Below are 14,783 nucleotides of genomic sequence, written 5' to 3' on the forward strand. Positions count from 1 at the left end.
GAGGACTTGAGGAATCAAAGTTCTCTAAGAGTGAATAAAGAGGATCCTTCAAAACAGAAAGCATAAACAACCAAAAATAGTGCACAAGTGTTAACTTTATATCAATATTTATGAGTCAATCTGTAGGTAATAACGCAAAATAGCAAAGGAAAAAACAAAATACCATATGACGAACTCCGAAAAACATTGAGCTTGGTTCTGAGCGTTCCTCAAACTCCAACGAATTCAAAAGAATTGACCAAACATAAACTACTCTTGTTGTCATCATAGCAGCTGCATCTACAATGGAAACAATATCCCCCTTGTCCAAAAACACGCCGACCTCGTCGTTGTACAACACTAACATCTCACTGCATTCACAAAAAATAACATATGATGAGAACAAGTGGGATTACAAAGTGGTATAACAAGAATAACAGTTCAATAACGAGAACAATAACAAATAAATAATAGTGGTATAACAATGTTAATAACAAAACGGGATTGATAAAGGATTACACTCGACTAACAATGAATAATAGTGGTATAACAGTAGAATAACAGGTCAATAACAACAGAATAACAAAGGGACCTAACAGTGAAATTAGACGACTCGCTAGGTTGACAAAATAACAGCATAATAACAGCAGATTAACAGCAGACTAACAGTGGGAAACAGAAAGACTAACTGAACAGGAACACCACAATCAAAGAAATAAAAATCGACACATACTCTTCTTTCAACTGAGCGTCTTCACGAAGAACAAAGTCCACCACTTGCTTTCGCACCTTCAGCATCTTCGAGAACTGTTTTTTGTTCTTCCGAAACAAATCCGACACCGCAACAAACCTACTGTCCTCTGGCCCGCAATCCATAGAGCAACCCAGCCAGTCGTCTGCCTTACCCCTTTTACGACTACCCAAAGCCGACTTTGGACTCAAGGGGCTATCCACACCCCTGCTTCTGTAATACCCGTCCTTTTAGGGACCCTTTGACCAGCATTGACTGACCTTGGGAGCGGGAATAGTCTTAGAAAAGTGTGCCAAAACTATCTTTTGGTGCGTGTTAAGGGTGGTACTCGATAGAGTAGAGGCCACTCGATCGAGTAGCTAGGTTACTCGATCGAGTAGGGGGCTACTCGATCGAGTATGTTGGGTACTCGATCGAGTACCGAGTTTTCAGCGAGGGTTTTATATCGCGTTTTGTTAAATCCGCAAATCACTTCCGCCACTTTCCTCCTATCCTTCAGTCGCCTCTTTCCCTTCCCTTCACCTCAAAACCTCCATGGAAGCCTTTTGATGATCCTTGTGCTTTAGGGGAGCGCCTCTTGGGTCGGGTAGCGGTCTCTTGCTGAGTTTCCTCTCTAATAGGTATGTCATAATCATCATCCGTGTCCTTGTTCTTCATAGTTAGGGTTGCTTATTAGTAATATAGAATTGTGTTGTGGTTATAGGCTTGCTTGGTCACCGGACAGGGTTGTCCAGTCGGCATGGATTGGTTGCGGTTGCTTAAAGGTAGGTTCGCCTACTCGGTTTACGTAGATGGTCTAGTGTGTCGGTCGTTGTAGTGGTATTGTGGTCGTTGATGTAGTAATTGTATTATGATTGTGGTTGTGATCGTTGTCTATGATTCGTGAGGCGTGGCCTCGGCTGAGTGGGGTCACTTGCGGGAGTGGCTTCACGCCCTAGTTTCGCCCTTCGTGGAACCCGCCACGGAAGGGATGTGCACATTAATGGACAGGGTTATCGCTCGGCATGATGAGCGGGGATTTGGTGGGTACGGCTGCGGTCCCCCAGCGCGGACTAGTCCAAAGGTGGACGATCGATGAAGATGGTTGGTTGGATTATCGTGATTGTGTGTGTGAGATCGCCAAAGATCGTATTGTGTTGATAATTGTAGTTGTTATTGTCGTGTCGTATCTCGATCTTCGACCTTGTATGGTTGTTTGTTTGTTATGTGTCCGCCGTGATCCCTTATGGTGAGCAATCGGTCTTAGCAGTGTTGATGTTGTTGATAGGCGGAGTCCGGGCGGGGATGAGTCTTCACGAGATTCGATAGTCATAGCGAGTAGTCTCTGAGTTGTATCTTTTATATAGCTTGTTGGTTTAAATCACTTGTAATACAATATTATAGTTCTTTTATTGACGTTTGATTATTACTGTCCTCGGGCAACCGAGATGGTAGCGCCCTTATATGCTAAGGAAGGCCTGGTTAAGGCTCCTCTGAATATGGGGGTGTTACAAAGTGGTATCAGAGCGACGATTTTGGAACCTGTAACAAATGAACATAATGAACGTAGGGAGTCTAATAAAATGAACCTGGTGTATGTGTAATGGGAGCCCCAGCTGATGCTAGATTTTGGGTGAGTAGGCTCCCTCATTTCAAAATCTCGGCCCCATGACGCTTAAGCCAGTCACATGGTATGGGAATGTAGAGTCCTTGCGTCTATGTGTGATATGTATGTTAACCGTGCCGGAGCTACCTCCGGTTAGGTCTTTGTTAGAAGTTAGTAGGGGTGTGATGGTAGAATTTGGGCCGTGTAAGGTAATTGTCGATGAGATTATTGAAGTTCTTTGAATGATTAGCAAGCTTATAGGATGGTTATGAGATATGTGACGAAGGTTTACGTGATAGAGATGCGTGAAAATGTGGAATCGAATGTCGTGACATGAAGAGTGAACATGTAGGTGTTTGCTAAAAGTTAATGATGACGGAAGTTGTAAGCGAGTTTATAAATCCTACCGTAATTACTATGATGATAGTTATAGTATAGTTGAGTAATAATCCGAATCATAGCATATGGCATTGTGTATATGCTTTGCTAATCAGTTGAAATTTTTCCGCTGCGTAATATTTGATTAGTGCAAGATGAATTGCTTAGGATAGAATGTAAGACATGATTGAACAATTGTTTGAAAAGTGTGTATTTATGTGATAAGTGAAAGAAAGAATTGAGGTGAATTATATGCTTCAAATTGGAGTGAATATGAGTTTAGTAGTAAGATGTATAGTAAGTTCAAGTACAATATGATGACGTGAATATGTTTATGGAACATTCGGTAGCAGGTGAACCGAGTTGGGTAGTTGTGTAGCGTAAGGTGGCATACGCCTTGTTAGTAAGGCGATACGTTGTGCGTGACTAATGATTGTAAAACGTGATCGAAGGTGATAATTAGTGCCGAATTCCGAACTTAGTTTGGAATCGACACGCGGTGTTGTTTTGCAGGTATCTTTGATTTACTTCGTACTTTTGACCGAGTACTTGACTATACTTGACTGAGTGCGGGTGTTTACTGGACCGAGTAGACCTCACTCGATCTAATTAGGAAGCTATGATGTCGGGATGTGAGAAAATCCCTGCAGATACTCGACGATTTAGCTCCTACTCGATCGAGTAGGGTGGTACTCGATCGAGTACCTCAGGCACTCGATCGAGTAGGTTACAGACAATAATCCTACGGGTTTTCTAAAACCCTTAATCTTTCTATTTCTCAACCTTCTTCCCCTATATTTCGAAACACCTAAACCTAAGCTTCTCTCAAATCCTTATTTCCTCTCAAATCTTCTCATACTCTTGGGTTAGTAGTGATTCTTGGGGTTAATTTCCTTGCTTATTTTCGTTCCTTTACTTTATCACTTAATTAAGGTATGATTTCTTCTCTATTTCTATGTTTTTATGCTTTAAACTTGTTGAGGATGGTTATGTAATCTGAAATTTCCGATTTGTATGGTTATATTGTTGCTTTTAATGGTTGAAATATGATTCACATGCCCACTTTTCGTGTTTGTTGGTGATTAAATGCTGTAAATTAGATTAGAAATTTTTAATTAGGGGGCCGAAAATTCTAGGGTTTACAAAATTGAAATTGATTTTGATTGATTTACATTGATTAGATGATGGAATTAAGTATCATACATTGTTTATATCATGTGGGAGAAAGAATTTTGACGATTTTCACCTTAAAAAGTTGCCTTAAAATTCCGTTTTAAAAGTGCCTTAAGTGGAAATTCGTGATTTACATGTGGAATTTGACATTGTATGTGAATGCTTAATTAAAGGTTGAACTCCAATTTGATAATAATGAGGATAAATGATGAAGAACAGGTCGAAATAGTCACAGCTGTAGAGACCGTCTGACAACTTACCTGGGTTAATTTCTTTTTCTAATATTGAAGATGATGGTCATATGTCCTAAATTACTTCTCTGCGAACTTGTATGCTTGCCTCACATGTGTTTAGTAGTGTGTTGGAACAACCTTAGAGTCATACTAGGATGTTCGAATTTGCTGAGTAAATGTGTTCACATGTCAAATTTTCATAATTACGGCTTATGAGTGACTACAAACTGAAACTATATGTCAAAATTTTGGAAACTGCTGGTGAACGTGGGTACTTAGCTTAATACTCAAAGTTAACGGCATAAATTATGTGCTTCACATGCTGAAAGTTGTTGGTAAATTGGTGTGCCTAACTGAGTATGTTGAATTCAAATTACATGAAGTAAATGTTTGCATGTTTATACAAGTTGTTTGAACATATGCCTAAAGCAGATGCCGAGACTGAACCTTGGAACCCGCCAAAGCAAACAGGGGAGGGGTAATCCACCTGAGATGGGGGAAGGGAGTGGACCTGTGGTACCCGCAGTTCCCGAATACCCTTCAGTTGTTTTTGTTGATTTCAAGCAGAGGGAGCGTTTTGTAGCCTTACAAAAACGCAAAATGAGACCCACGAGGTGTATAGACACTACTGTGTTGGAGGATTTGGAGATAGAGACGGATGTCCGTCACATATTCGAGACCTTGGGTTTTACGGGTTTGTATAGGCTGAGGAAACATACTTACCCTTTTCTTACTTTGGAGTTCATGAGCTCCTTTAGCTATGACCAGTGGGCGATCGTGAGTTTAGATTGATGAACACCACTTTGTTGACTATGGATTTGGTTGCCTCTCACCTTGGGTTGGCCAAACCTCCCAAGGATTCTATCACCGACATCCCAGTGAAAGTGCGGCGTCGCCGCCTAATGCCTTGCTTGACCGGGAAGCAAGCTCCCACCTCGAGCAACATGCCGATTAATGACGTTCAAAGATGTTACCTTGAGGGTCTTTCTCCGTTCTCTTTCGAACCTCCTCTATGACAGAAAGGATATCGATGAACCGAATAATCATGAGGTCTTACTTCGATGTCTTACCTCAACCCGGAGCGGGCCAGGGAAAGTGGTCTTTAATGCTCCTTCTATGGTTTGTCTTGCCCTTGCCTTGATGGCTTCTTCCTCTTCCCGTACACTGAGTTGTGGCGCTATCGCCACTCGGTTAGCTGAAAAGCTAACCTCTTTTGAGGCTTCTTCGGAGTACGTGCCTCTAGCTACCCCAGTGCCTACCATGGATCGTGACTACTATCTCGACCTGAAATGGTTGAGGACCTTGGCTGACGGTAGCCTAGCGTGGAGGGTGTGGGGCATGAGTTGGATGAAAATTCCAGCTCCTCAGCACCTCCCACCGACGGAGCCCTTGGAGCCGACGGTAGTGACGGTGGACTCCAATGATGAGGAGGAGGAGGAGGATGATGATAGACCCCGCCAGCTGCAGACCTACCTCATCGACGACACCATTCTCGAGGTGATGCCGGCCGACAAAGAGGCGAGAATGCATCGGTCGTGGCAGTGGAGAGACCTAGGTTGGGGAGAGGACCCCGTCGAGTGAGGGAGAGGACCTCAGAGACTAGGCCACGGCCGGAGGCATCACAGCAGCAGCAGCCTTTCCCATGCTACCCTTACCTCGACACCCCGGAGACGCGATCCAGCTACCTGGCGGAGAGAGTGTCATCTACCTTGACACTCCGGAACATGCACGAGATGGCGTACGCTCAGGGGATATGGACAGAGGGACCGCATCCGGTGTGGTGGAGTGGAGTTGGGGACTACTCAGGGGTTTTCCATTCCTACGGGATGGATCGGTCGCGTGGGGACACCTCGGTCCTTTGCCTACGGTGGCTTGACCCCATGGTACGTGGGCCCAGGGGCAGGAGCAGGGGTGGATGCGGGGATTGGGACATCGGGAGCAGGTACTTCTGGCGGCGGTGGTGATGATGAGGTGATGTTTGAGCAGCAGCAGCAGCAGCAGCAGGAGGAGTGATACTCCTTGTTATTATCTTTGTTTTTTTAGTAGTATTGGTAGGATGGTTAGACTTTGATGGTTGTTTTTGTTGAGACTTTGATTTTGGACTTGTATTGTTGGCCATAAGGCTAGATTTGCCACTTAACTACGTTGCAGGATTGTGTTGGGGGTCGGGAAATCATCCCGACTCAAGTTATATGACGACCATGTTTACGGATGTGGGATACGACAGGTTTTATAGGACACCTTGGCCTGTAGGTACTCGACAGAGTACCCCGTACTCTATCGAGTAGCTGCAGGAAGGAGGGATAGAAAGCATTCTGACCTATAGGCTACTCGATCGAGTAGCCAGGACACTCGATCGAGTAGCATGGCACTCGATCGAGTACCGCTACATACTCGATCGAGTAGCACTGTTACAGGAGGTTTTCGAAAATTAAAAATGTTCAATTGTTTTATAATTGCAAGTTTCATATTTAACGTGGTTGTTAGTGCTTAGTAACATCGTTGAACCGTTAATTCTCTATGTTGGGAGTCGTGCTTGAGTTCTCTATGCATATTTATATCAGCTAATGAACCGGTGATAGATTCTTTTGCTTAAATGTTGCATCTGCCTTGTTCTTATCTCATTACCGGAATTACATCTTCTCATACATTTGTGCATACCATTTTAACGTGCCTTCTAGACAGCGGCTAGTTATTCCGGTGGCTTGTGTATGATTTCTAATTTAACGAGTATATAGTTAGCGAGTAATGTCCATAACAAATAATATGGTTTTCTTTAATGTTATGATGCAAGTAATAGGTAATATGTGTAGTAATTTTGGTGGTGAACTTCGGGGACGAAGTTCCTTTTTAGAGGGGAAGAGTAATGTCGCGAAAATCATCGCGAAATAAAAGGCTGATTTCGAAATTATGTTCTGGTTGCTTATAAGGTTTTGTTGTTTAATTGTAAAATTTTCTAGTACCTTGGTTACTTCACTTGTATGAAGTGCAATGGGTTACCTCGTTTGTGGAGTAATTCATGCGTTGTAGTGAAAATGATAGAATGAATCGAGTAACACGGTGATGTTAATTGTGCAGTATGAGGTTGATATAAGATACGTTTTGGGTTGACAAATTGTTGTCACATGACTACCGATGGTTGTTTGTGTTGGCTCATATGGCAAAGTCGATGTTTGATACATAATCATTAGTAGGAATTGATGCATACATGTAGAGTGACAAGTAACGGTGATAATGCTTGCATAATAGTGGTAAGAGTAGATAGGTATAAAGTGTAGACGGTGATGATGATGACATGGGGGGGGATGGTATTTCCAAGGGGTAATGGTTTGAGCGGGAAGATTGGTGAGGTCGTGTTCTTTCCGTGTCTTGAGCGGGAGAGGTGAGTTGAACTTCGGGGACGAAGTTCTTTTTAAGGGGGGAAGACTGTACTACCCGTCCTTTTAGGGACCCTTTGACCAAAGCATTGGCGATCGACCTTGGGAGCGGGAATAGTCTTAGAAAAGTGTGCCAAAACCATCTTTGGGTGCGTGTTAAGGGTGGTACTCGATAGAGTAGAGGCCACTCGATCGAGTAGCTAGGTTACTCGATCGAGTAGGGGGATACTCGATCGAGTATGTTGGGTACTCGATCGAGTACCGAGTTTTCAGCGAGGGTTTTATATCGCGTTTTGTTAAATCCGCAAATCACTTCCGCCACTTTCCTCCTATCCTTCAGTCGCCTCTTTCCCTTCCCTTCACCTCAAAACCTCCATGGAAGCCTTTTGATGATCCTTGTGCTTTAGGGGAGCGCCTCTTGGGTCGGGTAGCGGTCTCTTGCTGAGTTTCCTCTCTAATAGGTATGTCATAATCATCATCCGTGTCCTTGTTCTTCATAGTTAGGGTTGCTTGTTAGTAATATAGAATTGTGTTGTGGTTATAGGCTTGCTTGGTCATTTGGACGGTTGTCTTCGGCATGGATTGGTTGCGGTTGCTTAAAGGTAGGTTCGCCTACTCGTTTACTGTAGATGGTCTAGTGTGTCGGTCGTTGTAGTGGTATTGTGGTCGTTGATGTAGTAATTGTATTGTGATTGTGGTTGTGATCGTTGTCTATGATTCGTGAGGCGTGGCCTCGGCTGAGTGGGGTCACTTGAGGGAGTAGCTTCACGCCCTAGTTTCGCCCTTCGTGGAACCCGCCACGGAAGGGGATGTGCACATTAATGGACAGGGTTATCGCTCGGCATGATGAGCAGGGATTTGGTGGGTACGGCTGCGGTCCCCCACTGGCGGGGACTAGTCCAGGTGGACGATCGATGTGAGAGGTTGGTTGGATTATCGTGATTGTGTGTGTGAGATCGCCAAAGATCGTATTGTGTTGATAATTGTAGTTGTTATTGTCATGTCGTATCTCAAGATCGACCTTGTATGGTTGTTTGTTTGTTATGTGTCCGCCGTGATCCCTTATGGTGAGCAAAATCGGTCTTAGCAGTGTTGATGTTGTTGATAGGCGGAGTCCAAAGGGGATGAGTCTTCACGAGATTCGATAGTCATAGCGAGTAGTCTCTGAGTTGTATCTTTTATATAGCTTGTTGGTTTAAATCACTTGTAATACAATATTATAGTTCTTTTATTGACGTTTGATTATTACTGTCCTCGGGCAACCGAGATGGTAGCGCCCTTATATGCTAAGGAAGGCCTGGTTAAGGCTCCTCTGAATATGGGGGTGTTACAGCTTCCCACTTGTTGGCTGGCAGTAGGGGTCTTTCTAGAGAATTTAGTGCTGTCAATGACAGTAGGAGAAGCGACGGGCTCGACAACAGGCTGCGACGTCTTAACCTTCTTACCAACAGTTTTCACCCTGCCGGAATCACGACGTTTCTTACCGCTTTGAGAAGCCCTCTTTTCCGCATCCTCAATACGCCGTCTCTCTTCAAGCACACTCAGGGTTTCCTTTCTTGTCTTGTTCAACTCCTCCAAACTTTTCAACACATCTCCCATGGACTCGTTCATATCAGACAGCACCAACAAGGCAACGATCTCAGCGCGGTAAAGGGCTCTTGAATCAGAATTACCCAAGTCACAATAAAAAACAGTTCCACGGTAAAAGAGCATGTGCAACATCGTATATACACCACAGTCCAAATTTTCAATCGCAGCCGTTTTCCAGGTAAAAGGGACGTTGACAATTTTATAATCTTTAACCTCCCCACCTCGAGCAACTCCTTTGTGGACCAGGAAAACAGACATCAAGTTCACCTTTTTTTTAAAAACGGAAAAAGAAAACATAATTACTAACAATACTTAAACAAACTAGGCTAAACACCAAGAGAAAATTAAAACACAATAAATGACTTACAACAGTTTGACAATACACCAAACGTACACACGCTGTGATCATCAAAGAAACATCGCCTCTTGAAATACATTATCAAGATATTCCACCCTCTTCGAAATGAAATTGATGCACAAACAGCTAAAGTGCTCATGCAAAAGAATTGGGATGAAAATCGGAAAATATTTGGCCAAAAAAATTGTTACTAATTCATGGTTCTTTTAAAAAGCGAAACACAAAGAGAATAACAACAGCAGAGTAATAGTAGACTAACAGTAGAATAGTAGTAGAAAACACACAAAGTACAGAAAACATACCATATCAGAAGTAAGATCACACTCTTTCTTGTTGTTATTGACAAAGACAGTAAATGACAATTTGACTTCCGCACATAAATCACTCCTGGAAGCCTTATCATCTTTCGACGGCATACAAAGTCGCCGCAATGGATACTAAACAAGAAGTGGAGAAAAGAGTTGAAACGTGATCCAAACATGAAAAATAAATTAAAAGAAAAGATAAGATAAAATAACTAACCGTTGCACCCATCCCAAAGAAAAGTCGACTTGGGCTTCCTCTTATACAAGTATCATTAAGAAAGAGGGACCACCAGTGCACAACACCAAGCATTATCATTGTATCTGGAACCATCGATTCCATATCCTCACGATTCAGGTAACTGTCCACACCCCAAGTGACAAGATTCTCCCTTCAAAACCGAATAAACAGGCAAAATAAGAGTCACATGAATATATTTTTGAAGAACAAAAAGCAGTATAATATATTAAACAGAAAGCCGAAATTTTTTACAATAAACACAAGCTCTTACCCTTGCGAAATTTTATGATCATTCAAGAAGCGATGAGTCCGCAACCTCTTTCCGCTTCAATAGCATTGGGTTGAAAACATGTCCCATCGTTATCATTGATTTTGACAGACAACTAGGCCGAGGAGCCACAGGACCACAATCATAGGTGCATCCGAAATTCGAGGCACAACAGACAACGAGTAGCTCCTCATGTGCGGCAAAAGTGCAAAGAAATAACTTGTACGATAGTAGGAGCATTCAACCCAGCAACGCCATTGTCCTCTGGGACAGCCTCACCAACAACAGTACCAGCCTCCGACACAACCTCGGAATCCTGTTTATCAGATTTATCTATCTCAGACGCAGCCCCAAGCAACAAGTCTGCATGACAAGACATCACCACATCCGCTACCTCCTCTTCTGCAGTCACGAATGCTTCACTGCCAATTTGAGTACAATGCTGAGTGTCATTACGCAATGGAATGTCAGCACCGGTATCCGTCACCTCCGTCTCAGGCAAACAAGCATCAGTCTTTGGAATTTGAGTTGCTTGAACCTCTATCGGTGTACACTCAACAGTATTAGCACGTCCTCTGGCGGATTATCAACAAGATAGTTTTCAACTTGAATGTTAACGTCCTCCACATCATTGTTAACATCCTCCACGTCAATGGTAATATCCCCAACATCAATTACTTTCTCATCGACATCAGCTGGCTCTCCATAACGAAACCAATGTCGGCCACGGATATCCGTCGTAATAGAATCTAAACCGAGTGGTGACAATTGTGGAGTCCCCACCTTTGCACTTTGTTGAATGACGAGACTATGTTCAACACCCTTCTTTTCAGCTACACCCTTCTTTTCAGCTATAGTCGGCTGCACATCCGACATCCCGACACACTCCTCATAAAATTGAGAAAACAGGTTAATTGATGGGGGTTCAATGATGACATCTTCATGTCTAGCTTTTTTGGAAGCTGGTTCTTCAGGAACAGTTGATCGCGATTTATTGGCCGCTTGCATAGCCAATACATGCTTTACCCGTTCGTCCAGCTCACGGATAACTTGATCCGTGAAGAAAGATGGGGTGGCAACCAAATTCTCTGACCCTTCACAACCAACTTTTTCTGACTGTTTGTTTGTGCTTTCTTTTGCAGCTCGCCGGGTTACTTGGCTGGGCAACTTAGCAGCAGGTGCTTGATGCATAGCCTGCTGGGTCTTCTTCATCATCTTCGACTTTATAAGTTCCGCTCGTTCCAAGTATCGGCGGCATAAAATCTGAGAGTCCCTCTCATTAAGCAGTATAAGTTGATGAACATCCTGTCAAGTTAAAATCCCAAAATTTTACTTAAAACAGTACAATAATAGTAGAATAACAGAGGAATAATAGTACACTAACAGCAAAATAGATAACAGTGGATTAATAGTAGGATGACAGTGAAGTAATAAAATAACCAAAGGAATAACAGTACACTAACAGCAGAATAAATACACAGTGGAGTAGTAGTATAATAACAGTAGAATAACAGTGGAGTAACACTTGGAATGAAAATTAGAATAAGAGTGGAATGACAGTAGGAAAACCGAGGAATAACAGTGGAATAATAGTAAAATAATAGCAGTATGACAACTAATGCTTGAAGACAATAACAGAATAACATTTTAGAATGATTCGTTTTAAAACAATCAAACATGTGCTTACGTCGACCGCTGCGGACTGTACTTGCTCATCCGTAAGAATATCATCAGGTAGATCCAGCACAAGACATCGACGTTGAGTACGTTGACCAGAGCCAACGATGTTTGGGCGAGACAATGGGAAAGCAACGTCCTCGAACGCTCCCCGGTGCCCAGAGCACCGGCCACCCTCACGCCGCAACCTCTCATTGAAAGACTTAAAATCCCAATGTTTAATGAGCGGCAGCTCATTATTCACCTGATCACCGCTAAAGAAATAACGGTGGAAATAGGTGATAGCCAACAACACTACACTACAACGAATATTTTTCCTCCCGAGAAGGGCTTCACGCACAGAAGTCACCAAGTCTGAGAAGACAAACTGACACCAATTAACTTCCTTGATCCTAGAAACATCTTCCACAGCGCTTAGAAGTCTAAGATCAAGCACATAACCCGACACAGAGCAAGGAAACACGACATGGCAAGCGAACAAAAGTCTTCTTAAACTCATCATCCGCAACCGAGACTCTAGCGGGGTCTCACGAACTTTGTTAAGTGGTATCCCACTTTTGTTATTGGCGATACCATACTTCTCACGCCAAGCACACTTCAAAGCTTCTCCATCGGCGTCTGAAACCAGGAAATCCAAAATAACCAAATCCACTTTTGGACCAGAATTTGGTAAACCAAACACATCGTGCACATCATCTGCAATCAACTCGAACTTCTCCGTTTCAGATATTTCAAAATACTTCCCACTCCTAAAAGCATATACAAACTCCGGAACATGGTATGGGGGAGGGAAGAAAGCTTCAACTCAAGTAAACCCCGAATCCCATTTCCCTAACAGACCTCCTTCCGCTCCTCGGTGAGGGCTTCAATAACTTTGAAAAGAAAAGCGGTAAACGGCAAAGCTAGTAAATGGATCGGCACTGTGCACACAAAGGGAAAAAAATATACAATGCATTAAAACATTTAAGATAACATAAGCAAAAGCGTGAGAATAATAGCAAAATAACAGGAGAGCATCAAAAAATAACACGAAAAGTAACATATTAATAGCTAAATAACAACAAAATAAAAGTAGAATAACAATGGTACATACAAAGTGGGATATTTCTGCAGCAACTCCACCGAGGTTGGTAGCTACTTACCACAATTCCCTTCTCATGCTTAACTTTGCCATCCAACTTACTACTAGTCTTGGGTGGACTAGACGACAACTTTGCAAGTTGGGTCTCGGCCTTTCGTTTGGTTTTTTTGTGGGTGGTTCGGTTGTACATATTTCTTGACTACGAGTACTCCTTCTCGAGAAGCGATTGCTCTTTGATGGAGATGTGACACGGGATTTGGATGGAGACGGACCCGGAGAATTTGATGATGACGGTTGAGTAGACTTTGATGAAGCGGTGGATTTGATTCTTAACTTCATTTTCTCGCTTTACTATCCGAAAATAAAGATAAGGATCACTTTCAATGATAAATAGGTATTCACTAGACTTTTTAATAATGACGCCTTGAAATGAGAGTACCATAACAAAAGAGAATAACAAACACTAACAATTAGTAAAACAAATAACAAAGAAAAAACACAAAAAGAACATGATGGATGTGTAAACAAAAACACGAAAGAGAATCAAAAGAAAAGCCTCTTTGAATAAAGAGTCAAAGACAGTTTCAAAATTACATACGGCCTACATAAGCCTTCATAAAAACAAAATAACGTACTAAATTACAGCCAGGGAAGGTTTCGAATTACATAAAACCCAAAATACATTCTAACCGAGGAAGAACCAAAATGTACTTCCAAAAATATAGGACATAACGTAAAAAGTCAGTCAACGTCAACAACATCAACTGACTTGTAATACAATTCGTGAGCAAGATCATAAGCAGAAGGATAATCCCTGAGTGAGTCAAAGTACTCGTGAATTAGCTCGATCCGTTCGATCTGGTCCATTAAGGATCTTGTCATAATCGTATATATACTGGCAAGCATGCAACACCGCCTTTGCTGGCTCACTTGCAAGCATATAGCACTTGCATCGTTTGGAAACTACTGTCGAGCCCCTTGACAAAATCTTAAAACCTTGACTGTGACTTGTTGTTAGAACTTTCATATATTCGGCGTGAACACCGGGCGCACTTTTATGAAATAGGAACATTTGTGACCATTTCTTACAAACAAGAGACATATTGCTCTTGTCCAAAGTAGTCTCTACAAAATCGAAAACTCTTTCCATTAGGTCCTCGCTATTTAAAACTGACATTGATTGATTGATTACGACGACGAACTCGTACATTAACTTCAAAGCACTTCTCACTCTCATCTTCCAATAACCATCCCAATTTTTTTCTTTTCAGAGCTTAACTCTCTAGCAAATAACAATTTATCTTCATTCACTATATTTATTGCCCATCCCTCACAAACTAAGTCCATTAGTGATGCTGAAACCTACAAACAAACAAAGACAAACAAACAAACAAAGACAAACAAACAAAACCACTAGAATAACAGCAGAATAACAGGAAAAGAATAACAGAAAATTAAACACAGGAAAAACACTACAATGACAAAGAAGAGTAATGTCAGTAATGACACCATAGGACCAATATAACAACGGAATAACGTAAAATCTTGAAAAGTGAAGACAACACGAACAAACACAAAAACCCTAGAAAAACACATTAAACAATTAAAACATGACAAATAACTTGACAACAAACTAAGCGATAGAATAACAAAAAATGAATAACACAAAAACTAAAGTTTGTAGAGAACAATAGTAACGTTCTCAACACAACGCGTCACATAGAACATGCGAATCACTTCAAAACTATAGAAAACTCGAAACGACTAAGAACATGCAAATCGGTTCGGAA

This window comes from Silene latifolia, chromosome Y, assembly GCF_048544455.1.
Source record: "Silene latifolia isolate original U9 population chromosome Y, ASM4854445v1, whole genome shotgun sequence".
In the NCBI taxonomy this organism is placed as follows: domain Eukaryota; kingdom Viridiplantae; phylum Streptophyta; class Magnoliopsida; order Caryophyllales; family Caryophyllaceae; genus Silene; species Silene latifolia.